Genomic DNA, 17890 nt, shown 5'->3' with positions numbered 1-17890 from the left:
CCGTCGCTCTGACTACGTCAACTTCTTCGTTGCTCTGATTGGTTGTAGCGCTATCCTATTGCGTGCCGAGGGAACTTGGAAGACAACCGTTTATCCCGCCCACACTGCCACCGTACGAGACCAGACCCAATATCTTTCCGATATGGTTCTGGCTTGCCAGGCTAGGATGGACCGGTACTGCAGTATAAAGAGCCTGCCACAACAGACCTAGGGTCTCATTTATAAAACTGTGAAAAAAACGGGACTGAAATTGGTGTACGTGACTTTCCACGCCAAGGTTGTGATCTATAAAAAACTAACTTGACGGGAGAATGTGCGCAGCCCTAAGCAAACTCTGACCCATGCGTACGCATGGTTTGGAGGAAAAGGAGAATTCGCGACACAGATGGTGTGGTGGTGAACTGAAGTCAGACAGAAGAATTGTAGAGTGAGAAGAACGATTATGTTTTATCATCGCCCTTCATAAATTTAATTTCAAGCCGTATCATGCGTTAAATCTATGTAATCAGAATAATTTAAGTCAACTGTGTTATTTCTCAGTTATAACTCCAGAAACATCTCCTTAGAATAGAAATGAAAAAAAAATCTATATTTAATCCCGTCACTCCATACTGTCCACTGACGGCGCGACTGCATGGAATAAAGCATCTGAACAACATGCGTCAATAACATAATATTTTTATGTGACACTGTAAACACATAATCAAATGTCAATTAAATCCCAAGTGTGGAAAACCAAGCCATATACTCCTCATCACAATCGTTATATTATTGTCCGTTCCTCTTGATGCTTTTCATGACAAATCAAGCATCAAAAAGGGGTTGTGTTCAAAAACATTTTGCGTGGGTGATTACAAACTGTTTATCCAAGGTGTTCTCGGTCAGTCTTAATACGTAACCCTATAAATACAGCGGTGAGCGCCGTGGTAATGCTGCACCATGGCACTGCTGGAGGTCATGCAAATGGCAGGATTCGGAGGGAGAGGGTCTTCAGGGACCATAACGATTTATTGGTGCATAAAAATATGTACCTTTATGTCAGACCACTTCTTTTTTAATCCTGGGACTGTGCGCTCCGTGCCACTGACAGAGTTCACTGCTGCAGCAACATGTTGCTACTCACTCTGCTTTTTGTTGTTAGTGATCCCAATCCTGTGACCGCCGAACAAAACTACTTTTCGGGCCTCCACCTCACCCACACGTGTCTGGGTGTGGGTATGGCCTTTTGCCATTGTTTCCGACAAGACATATTACTTGCATCTGAGTCTGTTTTATATGCAGACCACATTCATGAGGTTGTTTGCATTGACCATTTGGTGCCATGCCGTAATTCCGACGCCTCATTGTTCCGACGTCTCAATGTTCCGAAATATTTCCCATTAGATCGACATGCCACTATTCCGACGGTTCAATGTTCCGAAAACGAAACCCATTGGTCCGAAGGTCCGTTAGTCCGACTTTTCGAAAAGGAGGCGCATTAGGCCGACGGTTCAATATGCCGAATAGGAAAAATAGTTGTATACCTCGCTCGCTCCCTCTCCCTCTCTCTCTCACTCTCACTTTCACTCTCTCTCTGTCTCCAAAATACAACCTAGGCCTACATATCACGTTCACGATGAATTTTGGAGGGCAAAAAGACAACGCTTCACTTCATTTCGTGAAGAACCGTCGGCCTAATGCGCCTCCTATTTGAAAAGTCGGACTAACGGACCTTCGGACCAATGGGTTTCGTTTTCGGAACATTGAACCGTCGGAATAGTGGCATGTCGATCTAATGGGAAATATTTCGGAACATTGAGACTTCGGAACAATGAGGCGTCGGAATTACGGGCAGGCCCCGACCATTTATGGTTTAAAAAGGGGCGTATACAGGGCGGAACGTGAAGCTGATTCAGCTGCGCACACTTGTAGGCACTCTGTGATTTATAAAGCAAAGATTGCTTAGAGGTGTGCGTACGCAGGGTTTTATAAGTCAGAATATTTTTTGGCGCATGCAAAACTTGGCTTTTGGGCGTACGTACACCTTTAGTAACGATCCCAGGCACAGCTTTATAAATGAGACCCCAGGCATCTCCCTCCTCCCAGCATTTGATTGCCTTTGTTTGTAACACATGGACTGACATGAACTTTTTGGTTACTTACATTTATACTGACTTGCACCACACTTCTTATTGTTATATAATAATAAAAAACCCAGTTTATGTTGCATGCATAGAGCCAGCATGTCACATATGGGGGCTCATCCAGGATGGTTTCTGGAAGTTGGTCTTGTGGCCCTGCTTGCTGTCCCTTACAGCACCTATTAACCCCGGGCGGTCACCCATCAAAGTACTAACCAGCCCCGACACTGCTTAGCTTCTGAGATTAGACGACAGCGGGCGTGTTCAGCGTGGTATGGCTATATGGTTGCTTGTAACCAAATTGCTATGGGCACACCGAAGTTTAGAAGAAGTTAGGGCTGTGTTCTATACGGATCCAGTATCCTGCCATTATTCAAACCTGAAAAAAAAGTTTCAATGGCTTGTAAGTCTGGGTTTGAAAACTCAACACCTTGTAAAAAAGTTTTGCAACACTGAAAAAAGAGATTAGAGCCTGTAAAATAATTAAAAAATCTGCAAACATGATTTTGTGTTCTATTTTATCTTCATCATTTTCACCAACACATTTAGTAAGTAATTTTTTTTCCACTAACATATTTTCAAAGTTCAAACAATTTCACCAGCGCATTTGCAGAGCTTCAAATCTATGGAGCCAGTTTCCTGCCATAATTCAAACCAGTCCACCGCCCAGACTCCCCCATCCGCCAACACCCGCATGGGGATAAGGGAGGGACGAAGGATGTACATGTGCCGTTCACCGGGCTGTGCGTGATTGACAGTACTCTGCCGATGACAAGAATGTGATTGGAATGTACGTCAGCCGAGAGCAACCAATAGGTTTAGAGCTAAATGGTCCCGCCCCCAGGAATGTTTTTTTTTTCTTCAGACTTTGACTGTCAGGAGTTTAAAAACGAATGCGCGACAGAACACTGCCAATATTCACGTGACTCAAAGTTTGCGCCTGTGTGGTCAAATCTCTGAAAAGTCAGTGCCGAAAAGTCAGTTCTGAAAAAATACATTGCAATGGCGTAAACGTACGCCTTTACAAGTTTTTAAAAATAAATATTCAACCTTTCAAGACTTATTTCTCAATGTATGAACACCTGTTTGCAGAATCCCATTTACAAGGTTTCAAAACCGGGAAACAATGGATCTCTGCAAATGCGCTGGTGATATTGTTTGAACTTTGAAAACATGAACAAACAAAAACAATACTTTGAAAATGTGTTGGTGAAAATGATGGAGATAAAATAGAACACAAAATCATGTTTACAGATGTTTGAATTTTTGTTTGAATTTTTTTCAGGTTATAATCTCTTTTTTCAGTGTTGCAAAACCTTTTTTACAAGGTGTTGAGTTTTCAAACCCAGACTTACAAGCCTTACAAACTTTTTTTCAGGTTTGAATTATGGCAGGAAACTGGCTCCATACAAATCGGGCCCTGTTCTAACAGTGTATTTCATTGTTTCCCGGTTTTGAAACATTGTAAATGGGATTCTGCAAACAGGTCTTCATACATTGAGAAATAAGTTTTGAAAGGTTGAATATTTATTTTTAAAAACTTCTAAAGGTGTAGATTTACACCATTGCAATGTATTTTTTCAGAACCGACTTTTCAGCACTGATGCCTCGTTTCCACATACGTACATTCTCGTATGCGATCCAACCGTCTCAGACCGAAAGTCCATTCATTCCTATGTGATTCTCCGTAATGTCAGTTTTTCCTCCGAGACTCCTCCCCTCCGTAAAATTTCTGTCCGGTATGTCCATAATATACGTTCAAAAATGTTTACTTCGCTGTCGTTTTACGAAGATACCGTATGAAAGTTTGTATGTTTTTCGCAAAACATGTAAGTACCTGGCAGGCCAAAATCCTCACCGATCTCTTTCCAAGCCTGGTTGGTTTTGTTTTTATCTCTGTATATGTCGATCCTCATGTTCCAAAGTACCGGTCTCCTAAAAACGGCCATTATCCAGTGGTGGACGAAGTAAACCAATTGTGTACTTAAGTAAAAGTACAGTTACATTGCATTGAATATTACTCAAGTAAAAGTAAAAGTATTCACCTCATTTTTTTACTTGAGTAGAAGTACAAAAGTATCTGCCTTCAAAAATACTTAAGTATTAAAAGTAAAAGTTTTTTTTTTTTTTTTTACTGTCACATCAAAACCCCTACTTGAACAGGTGATCAATGCTTTACATTTGCCTAATCAAACAAACAAATAATATTAATGATCTCTCTCAATGACCACACCACCTTGTGCTTCCAGCTCCAGCGTGACTTTGCAATTCTACAATCAGGACGACACCTGAGGTGCGTTCAAGTTCAGCGAACATAGGCGAACGTTCGCAACGAACGCGTTGACATTAAACAATTAATTTTGAACGATTTTTGAACACTGTTCTAAACAAACTGTAAACGAAAAAAATGGATACGAAGGCCATGGTATTAGCGGCAGCCTCCATGTTAATGGAAGAGTTTACAGAAGAGGGTTTGCAAGTGGTCGACCTCGTTGAAAGCCTACTGCAGACAACCAGTACGGAAAATTCAAGAATAGAGGGCTACGTCACCGAAGTTGTACCCACTTACTGCGATATAACGTTCAAATCGCATTTTAGGATGCAAAAGACAACAGTTGAAGTAAGGGTGTAGATAGGCTATATGAAACGTTTTATCTATTGCTTTCTGTGTAGGAAAGGAGTAAATGATTTCAATATAGTTTAGTTTAATGCCATGGCAACGAATGTCACGTAGCCGAAGAGAGCACCGCGATCCATCTCTGTTTGTGGAGAACTACCTCTTCAGACAGTTTGCCTATGTTCGTAAACGTTTGCTTGCTTATGTTCGTTTAACGGAAAATGTTTAAAATCGTTCGCGAACGTTCGCCTATGTTTGCGATTCTGAACGCACCTCTGTTGTTAACTTCAGCAGATAATCGCGCGCTGGGCGCTGCCGCTGATTGGATATAGTAGCGATACACTTTGACCTTTTGGTATTTTATTAAAAATAAAAAAGGAACGAGTAAGGAACGAGTGTTTCTGTAAATGTAAAGAAGTGAAAAGTAATAATTTTCGCTTTAAATGTAGTGAAGTAAAAGTATAAAGTCTTACCAAATAAATGTACTTGAGTAAAGTACAGATACATGGAAATGTTACTTAAGTACAGTAACGAATTACATGTACTTCGTTACTGTCCACCACTGCCATTATCATACACTCCCCCATCTTTTGTCCGTAAATAAATTCATGTCCGTACGTAAAACACTAGCGACTCCTTCCGTCAATTTACGGAAGCACTGATACGAAAAACATACGTATGTGGAAACGAGGCGTGACTTTTCAGAGATATGACCAAACAGGCGCAAGCTTTGAGACATGTGATTATTGGCAGTGTTCTGTCGCGCATTCGTTTTGAAACTCCTGACAGTCAAAGGTCTGAAATGTCTGAAATCGTGAGAGGGGTCTGGCTCATGGACATATCATAAAATGACAACGGATTCCAAAATGGCGCACATTCATTCCTATGTAAACTGCTCAATGGCGGAGTAGGGTCTATCTCAAGCCCCCAGGAACAGTGCATACTTCCGCAATCCACCAGTGCTCAGCGGCCAAGCCTGGTATTGCAGCTGTTTAAGCTGGCTGTGGACGGGTCCCTCGATTCATAGAGCCCAGAAGTAGATATCTCCGTTCACTCCAATACAAGTGGGGAACAGAATGTGTCTCCGCAAAAAATGTCTGGATAACAATCAAAGGCTCATAATTATCTTTATGCCATGTCCTAAAACAATAGTTCAGTGCTCCGTTAACGTGTCCGATTTTGGTTCAGTTGCTGCTCAATAACTCTCACGGTCCTCTGCTTGCGATCATTGTGATTCACCATTGATCCATTTATTCAAAAGATTCAAAGACAAAGAACAGGTGCATTACGGTATCATTTTATATTATTGTTAATAGTCTAATTAACATATCAGTAGCGTTGGTATTAAATTTTTCATTTGCTTGTTTAGCTATGTATGACACATAACAATGTTGGTGTATTACAATGTGTGTAGGCCACTCCAACTTCGTTGCTGATTGAAATGTAACCATTTATTTGTACATAAGTTATTGACTGCATTTTTCGTAAATAGTTAGTTGGAAGCAGGGCTCTACACTAACTATTTTTTTCAGGAGCACTCGTGCCCCTAAGTTAAAAAATTTAGGAGCACAGGAAAAAAAAATGGGGGCACAATAGGTTTTTGTTTAGAACATTTATTAGCGTGCAGAAATTGCACACACCAACAGCACCAACTTACTAAAGCAAAATGAAGACAAATAAATAGACAAGATTACATTTAGGCTACACAAACCAGCACCAATTTCGGCTTCCACCGTACCAGGGTTATTGGGCTGGGTGCGATTTATATAGAAATCGGGACAGCGAGAATGCCTGGTTGACTCGATGTGTTTCACCACAGCATCGCGTTTCAGATTAGGGTTCCCCGTTATAAACAGAGAGGAGCCTGCCATTGCTGATGGGGCTCCCTTACAAAATGTACAGAACATTTTCATGTTCTTAGCATCATAAACTAGCCACCCGAAATCCTTCAACCAGTCGGGGGTTGAATTTGTAGACATTATCGACTACAGTAACAGCATTAACTTTCTCCAGTCTATTCATAAAATTGTAATGACCAAGGAAGAGGCAGTGAATGAAGTATTGATTAGACAGCGATTTAGATACCTAATAAACGTTGGAACACACAAGACTGGTAACCATAGCAATGTAGGTAAACAAACCCGCTAAACCCTCCCGCAGCGCTACGGCCATCCGGAGGTGCACAGAGCTTTTGGCCGTGATATTATATATACAATACAATTATATTAGATTATATACTATTCTATATAGAGCTCGGGGAGTCGCAAACTGCAAAAAATCACTTTCTCCTCCATGCTGCGGTTCACCCCGGACTGCACTGCAGGGAACGGTTGGCCGGTTGAAAACTGATTGGTTGTTACGTTACGCACGTCACTCAGTGGCGACGCTGTTGAACGCTGATTGGCTGTCATCACGCGAATGTCGCGGCAAAGTTGAAATATTTCAACTCGAGCAAAAGTGGCGTGCTGCAATCCACCTGAAATCCACGTGAACGCGCTCGCCCGTGCCGGGCAAAAGTGTCGCGCTGCAAATGGAATCGCTGCTTTCGCCCCTTCGCGTTTGGTGTGAACGCACAGTATAGTGCGCTGTGGAGAAGTCACTCGCACGCGTGCTCCTGTTTTGTTTTTCTCGTTCGCACGCCGAAATATTCACTCGCAAATGCGAGTGAAATGGGCGCACTGTAGAGCCCTGGTTGGAAGGAATCTGTTTCTTAAGCAGTGTGACAATTTGAGCTTGCATGACGGAGCACAAGTTGGCACAAAGCACTCAAAATAATTGTAATACACCAACATTGTTAACAGTCATACTACATAGCTAAACAAGCAAAAAATACCAACGCTACTGAAATGTTAATTAGACTATTAACAATAATATAAAATGATACCGTAATGCACCTGTTCTTTGTCTTTGGATCTTTTGCATATATGGTGAATCACAATGATCGCAAGCAGAGGACCGTGAGAGTTATTGAGCAGCAGGCAGCTAAACCAGTCTAAAAATCGGACGCGTTAAAGGAGCACTGAACTAGGCCCTCTCGGACGCCAGGTCGAAACAACATTTGTTTCTCTACGACTCCTTTCAGCTGCACACCCCTCCTTCTCCAGAATTTTTTTTTTTTAGAGAAAACGGCTAATAAAACGCTTGAGGTGGCGTTTTGAAAAGAAAAAACGTACATTTTTTTAGGACATGGCATAAAGATAATTATGAGCCTTTGATTGATATCCAGACATTTTTTGCGGAGACACATTCCTGTTCCCCACTTGTATTGGAGTGAACGGAGACATCTACTTCTGGGCCCCTTGAATCGAGGGACCCATCCACACCCCGCTTAAACAGCTGCAATAGCAGGCTTGGCCGCTGAGCACTGGTGGATTGTGGAAGTATGCACTGGTCCTGGGGGCTTGGTAGAGGCCCCAGCACCTCTGTGTTTGGGTGCGGCCCTCTTATTTACCCGTGTAGAACGTTGCTTCGCATTAGTTCCGTAAAATCAGTAATATCATAATTGTTTTAATTGGTCAGCATGGGGGGGGGGGGGGCAGGGACATGTCTAAAGGGGCAGGGGCCCCCGTAGGCCCCCTTGTAGAACCGCCATTGGTTACAACTAAAGCCCTCCACCTGCTAACATGACCCTATCCCCACCGCCTTTTTTAAAACTGTGTTTGTCTAGAGGTTTTCTAAGGTCTAAGTGTTAGCGATTGTAAATAACTCCCTACTGTATTTTCCCCATGCCACTAAAAACTATTATTGTGAAAGCTCTCCTTAAAGATCCCATGCCATGCTATTTTATGGATGCTTTAATATAGGTATTAGTGGGCCACAAACACAGTATTCAAAGACGTCCCCGAAATTCAGCCGTGGTGCAGAGTTACAGCCACTCCGAACCAGTCGCACATTGAGCTTCCCCCAAACGCGCTGTTTCGGTGGGCGTGTCAAGGCAGGTCAAGGAGGGGGGTGGGGGTGTGGCCCTGAGCAGCTTGTAGCCACAGTACCATGCGCTCTGTTTACGGTGGATGTATCGCAATGGCTCGTAGAAACCCATATTATACATAGATATCTATATCATATAATATATAATATATATTATCACCTGGCCCTGAGCAGCTTGTAGCCACGGTACCATGCACTCTGTTTACGGTGGATGTATCGCAATGGCTCTTAGAAACCCATATTATACATAGATATCTATATCATATAATATATAATATATATTATCACGGCCAAAAGCTGTGTGAGCCTCCAGACGATAGGCTATTATGAATCTCAAACGACCGCGTCTACTTCAGATTGATGTGGAAGTGGAAGAACCAGAGACGTCGGAGAACCCGACGAAGTCCTTTGTGATTCATTATATCGTCTGGACGTGCACACAGCTTTTGGCCGTGATAATATGTATTATTTGATATAGATATCTATGTATTATATGATATTATTTAGATATAGAGCTCCAGGACTGTAACGCAAGTGTTGTACACTTCCTTGTTATTTGGATAACCGTTCTGCTGTTGGTGTGATGGCGCATAACACGTCGGACTCTCGTCTCCCACTACGAGACTCGTAGTGGGGGTTATCTCAGCCATGGTTGAGAATGAATTCGGGGAAAGGAACTTTGGCTTTGACTCCCTGAAGTACATGAACCACGACATGGAGGAGAAAGGGATTGTTGGCCGCGAATGTATCCCGCTTGAGCCCTGCTTCCCGCCGCCTCGGCAGCGGTCAGCGCTAATCACCGCCTCCTGAAGCCAAGGCGGTGGTCCATCGGCAGCGAGGCTCCGGCGGGAGACGACCGCGGTCAACAATCGCTTTCTCCTCCATGTCGTGGTTCATGCCTACTTCAGGGAGTCAAAGCCAAAGTTTCTTTCCCCCAATTCATTCTCAACCATGGCTGAGATAACCCCCACTACGAGTCTCGTTGTGGAAATACCAGAGACGAGAGTCCGACGTGTTATGCGCCATCACACCAACAGCAGAACGGTTATCCAAATAACAAGGAAGTGTACAACACTTGCGTTACAGTCCTGGAGCTCTACATCTAAATAATATCATATAGCCTAATAGGCCTACATAGATATCTATATCAAATAATACATATTATCACGGCCAAAAGCTGTGTGCACCTCCAGACGATATAATGAATCACAAAGGACTTCGTCGGGTTCTCCGACGTCTCTGGTTCTTCCACTTCCAAATAAATCTGTAGTAGACAGAACCGCGCGCTGCCTGCTGCCTGCTGCCGGCGCGAAGCACCACCGCCCGGCTGCCCGCTGCCGGGCGGTGGTGCTTCGCGGCGGTGGTGCCTCGCGGCAACCGGCGGCAGGCAGCATGTCGCAGTTCATGTACTTCGATGTCGTTCTGCCATTGCATTCAAAATTCTGTAACTAGCCTGTTACTACGAACTTAGCAACTACCGTACACGTATTAGCATTTAGCACTAGCTCAATCACGACTCCTTCAGAATTTCTGTGGGTGGTTACTAGGGCTGTCAACGAATATTCGAAGTTCGAATATTTGTTCGAAATGAATCAAAAAACACGAATTCGAACGTGAAAATTAATATTCGAATGTGAAAAAACACTCCCGCGGTACAAGCGCCTCTATCTGCTTTGTGAATGAGCCTCTGTCTGTTCGCGATGTCCCTCATAATATTCGAATTCGAAAACACTCCCGCGGTACAAGTGTAACAGACTAGTATTGTGAAGAGCGAATGTATTTTATCCCCTCGGGGTTTCCGTACTTGGATATAGGTATTCCAGCTCTCACGCTGTGACTGGGTGACTTCTGATATGTACTAAGTAAACGAGACTATTTTCCCTTCCACGCTTGTGTCATTCTTGTCATATAAATATCTAAGTGCCAACGCTCGGTTACACAAGCGCCTATCTGCTTTGTGAGTGAGCCTCTGTCTGTTCGCGATGTCCCTCATAATATTTGAATGTGAAAAAACACTCCCGCGGTACAAGCGCCTAACTGCTTTGTGAATGAGCCTCCGTCTGTTCGCGATGTCCCTCGTTTTAAAGTAAGGAAATGCCCAGCAGGAAGCCGCCGCCCACCAGCACTCTCAACGAGACGTATATATATATATATATATATATATATATCCCACTAATTTGAACCATGGTTTTGTCGCATTATTGACATATTGACGGCAACTGCGTAAAATAGGCAACCAGATATTCGAATAGTTCGAATTCGTGATTTTTTTCCAAACGAACATTCGAATGTCATTTTTGAGCAATTTTGACAGCCCTAGTGGTTACGAACCAACCAACCAAGTGGGGCAGGGCCATGAATAATAATTTGACAACGCTACGTAGCAGTGTCACCTTATCCAGATCGGCTCATTTCTTCTGCCTTTTTCCTTTCATTGGCTATTGCATACAGCAGACAAACTGCATAGATTTCAAACTTACCACAGGTCACAAACTTATTCTGACCTATGTTATTTAACAAACAATAGGAAAAATGTGATTTTAATGGCATGGGCTCTTTAAGAAAAGTTACCTGGATTCTTCAGCGCTACACAATTTTAGGTCAATTGCAAACCTTGTTTTTTAAGTAAAATCCTTGAGAAACTAGTATACAAACAGCTCAACGATTATTTACATCACAACTGATGACAAGAAACTCAAAATATTAGTACTTTTAGACTTAAAGGAACACTCCACCCATTTGCATTAAGCTTTGCATTGTTAGAAACCCAGTCATACTTTTGAATGGTCATGCAACACTCTGTATTTACCACTTACACTTCCTTCTGGCAATGACGCCAAAATCGTTGTTTTGCGTCATTGCTAGAAGGAAATAAAAGAGGGGGGATTTCTATTGAGACTACAAGCACTAGTCCCCCCCCTTTCAAACCTGCCCATAGGGGGTGGGACCCAATGCGCTAACAGATCTATCACAGGTCAGTGCCAGTGCATTAGACTTCACCTGCAGAAAACATGGCCGAAGGTACTGAATACGCAGACAGACACAATATGGAGGATTGGGATTTTGAAGAAATTATGGTAGAAACTGATGTTCTTGGCTACCTTTATGAGCCCCAATATAGCATTGAGAAGCTGAGGACTATGGAGGAACTGCGGAAGGCTGAAGCTGCCGCCGCTACAGCCGAGGCAAACGAACTGCCTGTCGCAGACGAGGAGCCCGCAATGGCTTGAGCTGGGGCGGATTGGTGGTGCCTGTGCTCTCACTGTGCGCCAATGGACACAGAACAAGAGTCTGTCTGCTGCCGTGAATTCCAGCAGTGCCAATTTCTTCCGGACGAATTCACGGAATCGGAAGATGACACAGACGTGTGGTTGTCGATCACCCGAGTTTCGCACCCCAGGCTTTACGCCTCATCTGAACAGGGTATTGGATACATATTTCCAGACCCAGAAAGTGTACTGGAAATGCCAGGCAAAGCCCGCCAGGAGAAACAGACGTCTGAGCATAGAGTAAGTGTTTGTTTTTTTACCAACACATTGGCTACAATAGTTATGAGTCCCGGGGAACGTGACAATGTAGCTATCTGAAAGTAGCCGATCTTATTGCCAGATCATAGGCTACGTTACGTTAGCTTGTAAGTCTGTGTAATGCTGGATAGGCTACTCAAGGCATAATTTATCTTGCTTTGCTAATGTTGTTCTCTTTCTTTCTTAGACAGTATCAGCTTCCTCTGTTGTCCAGGCCATCAGAGCTCATTACCCAGTACAAGACGGGCAGTACCGTGGTTACCAGGAGACAGTAGATGCTCAAGATGAGCTGTGACTATTTTGACTCTAGCAAACACACACTACACGTTTTTTTTTTGTGTAATGTTTTTATGCTGTACAGCATGGGCGAGACTAGCACCTTTTTAGGGGTGCTGAAGCACCTCTAATAGGGGGCTCAGCACCCCTAAAACTTGGACTAAGGAATGTTGTTATTCTAAAAAATGTGTTTGTCTTTGACAATGTCCAAAACATACTCTGTTGTTTGTTGTTTAAAATGTATATGTTAAGGACGAAAATGAAAACAGCCCGGCTTAGCAAATGGTATTGTAGCTACCCTGGGACATTTAAAGAGTTTGTGTATTATGTGTTGCTTTGTATTTAGTGGGTGGGGGCTTGCGTTGAAGGGACCGGGTTGGGGGTCGGGCGTTGCCCGGGTAACCGGTTGTTGTTGGTGTGGATTTTTGCTGTTGGTTACGGGTTTTCAGTAACCAGGTTTGTGACATTAAAGTTCCTACAAGTACTTGTATGACTGGACATTGTTATGTCGCTGGCGAGGTCGCTACAGTATCATCCTCTTCTCACACGCTCCTTCTCCTCTGTACCTGCACCGCTCCGCAGCCCGCCCGTCGTCCAGCGCGACTCACGCAGAGTGAGATCCATTTAGTTGTAATGTTGCGAATCAACTAAGTAACTTGCTCCAAAGCTGTGCCTCACACTTCTTTCCTTTACCTAGAGTTGTTTAGATTCCGATACCATATCGGTGAGTGCTGGAGTCCAGGCACCGTTTACCAGTTAGCTCCGTTAGCCTGGTTAGCTCCATTAGCACCGCTACAGTCGAACTGGAGCGATCCGTTTATTCAGCAAAAACAGCAGAGCCACAAATACCTGTGTAGTGCGTACGTGTGTCTCTGTTGTTAAAGTTTATCGTTACTTTGAGACTCATTTTAACAATCGGGAGTCATGTCAACATGACGTCAGGCGCGTCTTTTCTGGTCCGTCGTCATGGAAACATGACGCCATGCCAGTGGTGCGGCGTTTGAACCAGAGTGAAAACAAACGTGTGTACGAGCTGAAAAACGAAACGACATATAGCACCAGTATGTGTGAAAACACTCACTGTGGCATTTTTAATTAATTGTTATTTTTTCCTCTCTTTCTTTTTTTATATCTTTAATTTCTAAGTATTTTCAAGATCTTTGGACTTTTTGGGTTTACCTCCTTTTTTTTTTTTTTTTGCTCTTGATGTGAAGCTTGTTTTATCATTAATTATTGATGATTTATATTGGTTTATAAAAGTTCAGACAGGTGTGCAACCAAGTAGATTAGAGATTCCCATTTGTAAATAATTGACAGAAGATGACTTGCATTTTGTTGTCCAAGTACCTGTTACTTAGTTCTATGACAATAAAGTTTAATCTAATCAAATCGAATGACTGTTGATACAAAAGGAGGCACATGAAGCTAACGGTCAGGAAAACCAGCTGAGTGAAGAAGGTTTTGTGTTTGTTACAGGGGGCTGTCTGTGTGAACTGTCACAATAAAGCTGGTGTTCTGGAAAGGGCTCCAAAAAAAAAATCAGGATTTTGGAGTTAGTTGAACCAATGTTAAAATGCTAAAGTTATTTTTCAATAGATATCATTTTTGTTTTTGTGTGAAAAAAAGGGTGGGTGGTGGCTTGTTTTGCAAAACGGCGTTGGAAACACCAGGGTATTGGCTCGGGATATGTAATAGGCCTACTAATACACACAGGACCAAGAACAGTGTTGGCAATTTAACACTTATCTTGACATCAACAAAGTTGACCAGATAAACAATGCCAGACTGTAAAGGGGGTACGAAATGAAACGAGGTACTGAGCATCAGCCTTTTGAAGACGAGCAAGGGCTGCTGGTAGCATATGTTCTGCTGCATTCAAAAAAACAAGCGCCCAGAGGATAATTGCATCTGCCAAATCCTGACCACCAGTAAACACTTGCGAAGGACCAATGTAGACTTCACTCGTTGCAACATCATAAGCAAATTGCCCGCAAATAAAATCCCCTACAGTTTAGGATAAGCACACAGGTTATGCAAGAACATATTTATGTCAGGATAGGCCTACCAGGCTGCAGGCTCCAAGTCGTCACATATCTCAATCAGACAAAACAACTATAAACGCATTGGCATAGCAATCGCACCGTGTGTAGCTGCTACTAGCTGCAATCTATACAATGCATACTAGCTGGAGCACCACCCAGAATCAGATCACAATCGCTTAGGACCGTGGATAACCTTTGGCCAGGTCATCACGAGCAAACAGAACCAGCAGCAAAGTTTACGTAAACCAATTCCTTACCTTATGTGGCCCTCCACATGCAGGCTAGATGATGTATCCATATCGTGTCACAAACATGCTTTTTACAGGAAGCAAAAGGACCGGCTATTTTCTGAATAAAAATGTCAATTTTGGCTGTCTATCTTGAAACATCGTTCACAGCAAACGTGACGGGGCAACAAGATCCCATACAAAGTGAACGTATAGACGGGTATCGGACAGATTTTTTTGATTTGTTTTGATTTGTCGCGCCACACTTTCGCCGTGCACCGACAAATTCGCTCGAGATGAAATATTTCAACTTTGACACGAATTTCGCGTAATGACAGCCAATCAGCGTTCAACAGCGTGGCCACTGACTGACATGTGTAACGTAACAGCCAATCAGCGTTCAACCGTCAAACTCAGTGCAGTGCAGTCCGGGGTGAACTGCAGCATGGAGGAGAAAGTGATTGTTGCCGTTTGCGACTCTCGGAGCTCTATATATAATAGTATATAATATAATATAATTGTATATATAATATCACGGCCAAAAGCTCTGTGCGCCTCCGGATGGCCGTAGCGCGGGGAGCTCATAGGGATTGGGCTTCTCGGGAGTCGGGGTTTGTTTACCGGCGTTGCTATGGGTTCCGGTCTTGTGTGTTCCAACGGTTTATTAGGTAGGTCTATCTAATAAATGATGTCTTCGTGCGCGCCTATCGCATGATTTTAGACTCGACGATTTCGGTTGAGTATGTGGGAATTTTTTCAGTCGCAATTGGTTTGCAAATTTTTAAAAGTGGTGGGGACAAAATTCGTATTTCAAAGAGTGGGGGGGACATGTCCCCCCCGTCCCCCCGTAATCGACGCCTATGCCTGCTGTACAGTAATATAAAAATGATACGTTTGAAAAAACGAGGGCAGAAGTCTTAACTAGTCAACGTATCACGGGGATATGTTTACTAGGGCTGTAACGATACGCGTATCAAACCGAAAATCGCGATACTCAAAGCCACGAACCTGTCTCGCGGTGTGAGAAGGCAGAAGCGCGATATGCCCTTTCTAACTCTTCGGTCAAATTGTCCGATTGAAATTTGCTAATAATTTGTCTAAATAATAGTCTGCTGACAGCGCCCCCTCCTATCGATGCCGTAAATATGTGACGAGATGCCCTCTCTGTGATCACAGCTCTCCGTGGCTACGGAGGATTGCATTTCTACACAGCGGTCGAAGTCCTCATATGCGATATGAACGACATTTATCCGAGTGGGCCAAGCGCGAAAAAAATTGCCTGTGTGATCCTGTCTCTATTGTTTTGTGTGATTTGACTGGCAGTTTGTCTGCTTATAGGTCGGAATGAAGCGGCCACCGATTATTGACAGGATGGGTACTTTATTCTACCGGACTCGTTCGCTTCTTCACTAGACACACGCGCTACCGCTCGCTCTCCTCGCTCGTCCACTCACTCGCTGACGTCACTCACACACGCATACGCACACTGCCATTCTCCCGCACACACATATGCTACTCGTAACACTATGCCTCGTTATTGCGACGTTCATGTTTTTCCTCATCTATTGAAAGTTAGGCTATTAAACATGTTGCATTCTATACGGCCTGATTATGTCATTATTTAAGCTACATAGCCTAATAAGAAGCGCTAATAAGGATATTTGAATAAACCAACCAAACAGTTAAAGGGGCTCTATTATGCCTACCAGCAAAAAGCATCCTCCAACTGCAATCTTTGGTTATTTCTTTATTAATTTAGCGATACTTTAATAGTATTCTTTCGGTTCAAATCTGTTCAGTGTTCCAAATTATTTGTTATTAAATGTTACATTAAGATAATTGGTATTTAAGTGTTGTTTAAATAAAATGCTTTTTAAATTTAAAAGAATCGTGGGATGTATCGAACCGTGGGTAAAAAATCGTGATACAAACCGAATCGTGAATTTGTGCATCGTTACAGCCCTAATGTTTACACAAAGTTTGCTCGCGCTAGCACTCGCGCTAGGACTCATGTAGGACCATGGGTCCTTTCCCCTCCAAACTGAAACAGGCGGGCGGTGCAACGAGCGCAATGCACTGTGGTAGTTGGAGGATTTCTTACTTTTGAGCCAGAAAGACAGTTTCTGCCTTTTATCAGGCTAGGATGAACTGATTTTTTTTTACATTTTTATTTATAATGCATATGATTATTTACTTCATATAACCTTCAAAATCTCCACCAGTGAAGTATCCCTTTAAACTGTGATTCTGAAGAAACAATAAATGATATCGAAATTCCGTTTAGATATTATTGAAGAAACAAGTGTGTAGATTTGTGTCATTTTTTGAAAGAAGGTAAACGGTTGAAAAATGATTTAGTTACGAACAGAAGCGGCCCGTACTATTAGGCAAATCAGGAATTTGCCTGGAGCCCCGGGCCCCATAGAAGTCCTTAGGGGCCCCCAAAATGCCCTCTCTATATTTTTTCCCCGTATTTATAGTTTTTATAAAAATGTATTCACAATAGTAGCATCGGGATGTCTATTACCCTAATTATTTACTGTTTTGAAGGTCTTTCCGTGTACACCCCCTTCAGTCTGCACTACATGGACTATTCCATGTTACGCGCATCACGCGTATGCGGAAATTATGTAAAATTCAAACAGTAAATAGCGATCAGAGAGAGAGAGAGAGAGAGAGAGAGAGAGAGAGAGAGAGAGAGAGAGAGAGAGAGAGAGAGAGAGAGAGAGAGAGAGAGAGAGAGAGAGAGAGGCAAAGAAACAGTGAGACTGAATGCTGATATCTTAGGTTAACAGTCAGTGTAATATGTGTCCCCAATATATCTTATTGTTTTGTATGCTTTTTTATTTTTTGCAGGTGACACAAAATAGACCACAATGCCCTGTCCAACCCCCTGCTGTGACCTACTGGAAACCTAAGGTAAATAAATAATGAACAGTTTATGAAAGAAGGGTAGAGACTTTTGCTCATCCCTTGTATGGAGTATCATATATATCAGTATCATATAGTATCAAAGCTCCATCAGATTGGAACAACCTTCCCTCCTCACTTAGGTCTATTACTTCTTTCCATATCTTCAAATCATCTTTAGTTTTGCATTATAAAACATCCTGCTCTTGTTTCTGATCTATCTTACCTTTTCTCTCTAGGACTC

General features: G+C 42.8%; 1 long non-coding RNA gene across 1 annotated transcript; it reads right to left on the bottom strand.

Annotated features, from left to right (window-relative positions):
* Positions 1 to 4501: 4501 nt before the first annotated feature.
* LOC132463652 (uncharacterized) lies at positions 4502 to 10994 on the bottom strand. Its single transcript, XR_009527095.1, has 2 exons — positions 10902 to 10994; positions 4502 to 5012 (listed from the first exon to the last, which is right to left on the bottom strand). It is a non-coding gene; the product is annotated as an uncharacterized LOC132463652 (long non-coding RNA).
* Between the last annotated feature and the right edge of the window lie 6896 nt (positions 10995 to 17890).

This window comes from Gadus macrocephalus, chromosome 8, assembly GCF_031168955.1.
Source record: "Gadus macrocephalus chromosome 8, ASM3116895v1".
NCBI lineage: Eukaryota > Metazoa > Chordata > Actinopteri > Gadiformes > Gadidae > Gadus > Gadus macrocephalus.
Note: the sequence above shows the minus strand (reverse complement) of the source record. Positions and strands in the feature narration are given on the sequence as shown.